This window comes from Micropterus dolomieu, linkage group LG21 (assembly GCF_021292245.1).
Source record: "Micropterus dolomieu isolate WLL.071019.BEF.003 ecotype Adirondacks linkage group LG21, ASM2129224v1, whole genome shotgun sequence".
Classification (NCBI taxonomy): Eukaryota; Metazoa; Chordata; class Actinopteri; order Centrarchiformes; family Centrarchidae; genus Micropterus; species Micropterus dolomieu.
Genome location: NC_060170.1, coordinates 2,861,119 through 2,866,654, shown reverse-complemented (window position 1 = coordinate 2,866,654; position 5,536 = coordinate 2,861,119).

Sequence of the window (5,536 nt, the reverse complement as noted above, 5' to 3'; positions counted from 1 at the left end):
CTTACTACCCCACCAGAGCACTGCGCTCCCAGAATGCAGGGTTACTTGTGGTTCCTAGAGTCTCCAAAAGTAGACTAGGAGCCAGAGCGTTCAGCTATCAAGCTCCTCTCCTGTGGAACCAGGTTCCAGTTTGGGTTCAGGAGGCAGACACCATCTCCACATTTAAGAGTAGGCTTAAGACTTTCCTCTTTGATAAAGCTTATAGTTAGGGCTGGCTCAGGTGAGTCCTGAACCATCCCTTAGTTATGCTGCTATAGGCCTAGACTGCCGGGGGATTTCCCATGATGCACTGAGCTCCTCTCTCCTCTACTTTCTCTCCCTCTGTATGCAACCTCATCCCATTATTGCATGTTACTAACACAACTTCTCCCCTTTCCGGTAGTCTTGTGCTTTCTCGTCCCTCTCCTCTCTCCTCCTATCACTTCCGGCAGGTGTTTCTGGCTCTGGAGCTGTGGAGTCTGGATCTGTGGCTGCGGGTCACCTGCTGCTCCCGTGTTCCTGCTCGACACCCTCTGCTATGCAACAACTATTGTTACTAGTCTTATTGTTATTATAATCATTAACATTACGATTATTATCATTAACACTACTATAAATATCTGTACCATTATTCATTCGGTCTATAGCAACATCACCTTTACTGTCTGTACCTCTGTGTGTATATTGTGTAGGCTGCCTCCCTCCCCTCTCTCTCCTTCCATCCCTCTCTTTTTCTCTCTGTTCCTCTCCTGCCCTCTTCCTCTCTCTCTCTCTCTCGCTCTCTCTCTCTCTCCTTCACTCCCAACCGGTCGAGGCAGATGGCCGCCCACCCTGAGCCATGGTTGTGCTCGAGGTTTCTGCCTCTTAAAAGGAAGTTTTTCCTTGCCTCTGTCGCCTAGTGCTTGCTCTTGGTGGGAATTGTTGGGTTTCTGTAAATAACATCACAGAGTACGGTCTAGACCTGCTCTTTTGTGATTTGGCTACTGTGCACTGCAACAGATGAGCTTTTTTGAGCAAGCAAGTTATGCCATATTTATAAAAATGACATAACCTCAACATTTCCCACACAACTACTGTCATTCCACGTTTTTTTTTAAAAGACAGCATCTGTAAAGTGAAAACAGCAAAAGAATTAACAAAGATGTTGATTGACAACTGCATCGCTGCAAGCTTTGGGGTACTCTGCACTGGTTTACCGCTTTTCTTAACAATCCCAGTGACTGTGGCCTGAAAAATCTTTTTCCAAATTCAAACTTATCAAATCTTACCTGAAGAGCTCATCTGGACAGACCTGCTAATCTGGACTTGTCAATAGAGAATGCCCATGCCTGCCAATTGGATTTAAAGGGTTTAATAGACGACTTTACACAGCTATAATGTGAGTAAAACTTATTTATTATTTATTTGACCTGTAACCCACACACTTGTGTTTTATTAAAATACTATTTTCACATGTGTGAAGGTGCACTGTCACATGTTTTGATTTAATCTCTTATGGTGCTCCAACACAAATTTGGTCAAATAAGCTAGTCAATCACTGTTTTGCCTTACTATTATGACTCATGTTCTTTACAGAAGGCTGTTTGGTTTCATTTAAGTTAGGTGCCAATTGTGCAGTGCATTTTGCTTCTTTAATTTGCTACTGACATCATGCTACTTTGATTGTGATGGGAGGGCCTGCTATGACCATCTTGCCGCTCCTGATGCCACTGCCTCACTGTGTTCCCTTGTTAGGGCAGCCCAACGCCATATCCATTATGGTGACATTGAGACCTCAGTGGCACAGTGGTAATTAGTACATTATAGTAGCATATATAAGCAGAATCTATCAAGCAGAATGCTGCCTGCTCTTCTGGATTGAAGTCTTTATTTCTGGTGTATGTAATGTAGGTGATGAAGTGATGTGATGACTTTTGTGGACTAGAGACTACCGTAATACAACTCCTGTGTTTCATCATGCAGCTTTCTTGGGCCTCTGCTGGTTTTTCACATAAGCTTTACCTGCAGGGATGTTTTAATAAATAGATGATATAGGTCACTGAACAGATGATGACAACAATGGCACAAGATGTGAAGTTAAGGAATAAGGGGTTAACAATGTGGGAACTTAGTTTACTGTTAGAAGTGAAGTGCTGAGTTTAAATATTTTATTGTGATATTGTACAATGACGCTCAATAAAATTTTTCAATGACTGTAGTGTTTATATCCTTTGCTATTCATTACACTGTGACAGGACATAAAATGAATCAACAGCCTTGGCAATTAGATGAAAATTTTTCACCTCAGCTATATTTACTGTATGTATTACCTAACTTCACATCGCTTTCCTACATGTTCACATGGATAAATAATATGATGAAACGCAAAGGTGGTGCTGAAAAGTTTAGGGAGAAAAAAGTTGCTGGAGGCAGGTGCAGCAAAGTGCCTCAAAATTACAGACTTTTCTTTTTGGTGCTGCAGCTACTTCTACCGCCACCAGTGGATACAGGTGGCCGGTGGCAGGGGTGGGTTGGAACTCGTTGCAAGTAATGCAAACAAGTGAAGTATTTGTTTAAGGAACAGCAACTTTTCATGTTCCTTTTTTTGTACTTTAAGTCTTTTTCTCAAGTACTATATTTGCCAATTTATACCTTATTTAACTAGTCTGTTATGTACTGTGCATTTTGCTACATTAACTGTATGAGCTGTCATCCATGGTGTGTGTGCGGTTATGTAAAAGAGTTTTAACTGTGCCAGATATTAAAGTGGTCATATTATCATATTATGCTCATTTTCAGGTTCTTAATTTTATTTCGGGGTTGTAGCAGTAAAGGTTAATTTTCAATAAACATTATGTTTTTGTAATGCTGCACATTGCTGCAACACTTCTTTTCGCCCTGTGTGTTGAATGCTCCGTTTTAGCAACGGAGTGAGACATCTCACTTCAATAAGCATTAGAACGGGGTGGACTTTTTCACTTTGCAAACCTATTACATTCAATTCAATTCAATTCAATTTTATTTATATAGCGCCAAATCACAACAACAGTTATCTCACAGCGCTTTTCATAAAAGAGCAGGTCTAGACCGTACTCTACATGCACACAATAGATATATAACACAATAAAATAAAGGGAAAAAGCCAAAAAGCATAATATGACCTCTTTAATGAGCAAGAAAGATGCAAACATTTAGAAAATTAGGCAAATACCTTTTCAATTTAAGGTTTGGTTGTTCTACTAATGTAACTCAAATCCAGTAACTGCACACCACCACTGGTGGCTCTGTTAGAAAGCAACCTGTATCACCATTTCACGAGCTGGCAGAAATACCTACTTTCACTTTCCATTAACAGCATATTAAAATCATATTTTACAGAACAAATAAGGGCTACACATTGTATAAACTTCAATGTCAGATGATCACTAGATTGATTAGAATATACAGTATTAACAGAATCCCTTCATTGTGCAGAGCATGGCTTTCTTTTGATGGAAATTAGCCTGTTTATTTTCTCAAATTCACACTTGTTGCTGGTTGTTTAATAGTAATGACCCATGGTGAATTCATTAAACAGAAATTCGCTGGTGAAACTGATCTTGGCTTTAACTCAGGTGGATAAAACTGTTCTTTTGGGCTTTACAGGTGACTCACAGGTATCTCACTATAAGTAGGTTTACCCTACTTCATTTAACAGTGGGCTGCTTCTGTGTTATTGTCACAATCATTTTTTGCATTGTAAAGATTATGTTCATATACTTTAGGAATAATCAGATTGATCATGGGTGAATAGGAGATAGCTGAGATGAGGGCAATAACAAAAATTCAAATTCTGAGTCAAAGTCAGCTCAGCCCAAAGCACCAGTGATATAGCAAGATTATTTATTTATTATGCTCAAGGGCTCAGCTGAGGTGAGTATTTTACTTGAAGACAGCTAGATGAGTTTTGATAGTTTTGAAAATTAACTCTAATGGCTCATGTCACGATGTACTGTACTTTTCTTACTTTTAAATTCTCAAAAAAGCAGGATTGAAGGTTTCTGGAGTGGGCTGACCATGACAAATTCCTGGGCCATTTTTTTTACCCAGCCTGCCCCTGGTGTATACTGTCATTAAACCTATCACATTAAGACCCATGCAGGCACCTGGGAGTAAATTGGATCACCTGGCCCTCCGTGGTGTAGTAAAAAGTCATCCACACCCATTTGTGTGTATGCGACCGTGTGTGCACCACATTAAATCACTTTAGGAAATTTCACTTGGACATTGTAGTAGGCTGACAATATTTTGGTTTTCAAAAAGAGGACAATTGGGGCAGCAGGCAGATGGACACCCACAGTGGTGGAAGGTTGGGGCTTGGGGGATTCAAGTAATTGGTGGCACCGTGGCAATGTGTATGGACACACACTTAATATTACAACAGTATTTTTTTCCAAATCAGAACAATCGGAATGTGTTGCTCTGTCCACTGCAGGGCAAAGTTATTATAGTTTTGGATTTTTTATTAGTTTTTATTTTTATTTTATTTTGACTTTAGTTTTCAATTTAAGTTTAGTTTTAATTAGTTTTTAACGTGGGTTTGCTGGTTTAGTTTAGTTTTTTATTAGTTTCAGTTTTAGTCTTTGTCACAGCACGGTGTAAAGCTCAGTTCCATTTAGTTCAGTCCAGGTTAGGTTTTTCACAAAACATTAAAATGCAAGTACAATCTTTAAAAATAATGCAGATTTGTGAAAAGGGACACCTTTTTTAAGCTATCTGAAGCTTGTACATAGGGGCCTAAACACTAATTAAATATTTGAAGTACTAACACATAAATACAAAACACAAAAATGAAGCACATGCAATCTACTGTATAATTACTGACCCACATACAGAAAACCCTGAGAGCTAAACTACCCTAATCCTACTACCCAGTCGTCCCAAGAAATTCATTACATCAGTCTCTACCTCTATCATTCTTGGTTAAATAGGTGAAAGACAATAAATGGAGGTGAAATACAATTGATGGACAGCTGAGAAATTGGAAAATAGTGGAGGCCCCCCTTGGAGCCACAAACAACAGGTCCCTAGCACCTGAAGACAAGTATGACTGGAAAGCAGTTATATTAAAATCTAAACATTTAGCAATCAAAAAATAGATATTAAAACAATGTGAAGCACAAAGAAACAGGTTGGCTGAGATCAATGAGCCCTTAAAACACACTAGCTGACATGCAGTAAAGATAATGACCAGCAGACACGTTAACCCAGCGCAAGGGGAGCTCCCAATCAATGGGCAAGCAGCAAGTTTATCCCACAGCAGGATGAGCACTAAGCCAGACCATCAGAACAGAACAAAACAAGGAAAAGAAAACCACCAGGGCAGTGACTCACTACCTGCAACCCGAACTAAACAAAACATAACTCTATACAGCTTTTGCATTCATATTATTTTGTAGGGGGGTCAGTGTGGACATTGTAGAGGACTACAAATACCTGGGAGTATATATTGACAATAAACTGGACTGGGCCAAGAACACTCAAGCCCTCTACAGGAAGAGCCAGAGCAGCCTCTATTTTCTGAGGAGGCTGAGGTCCT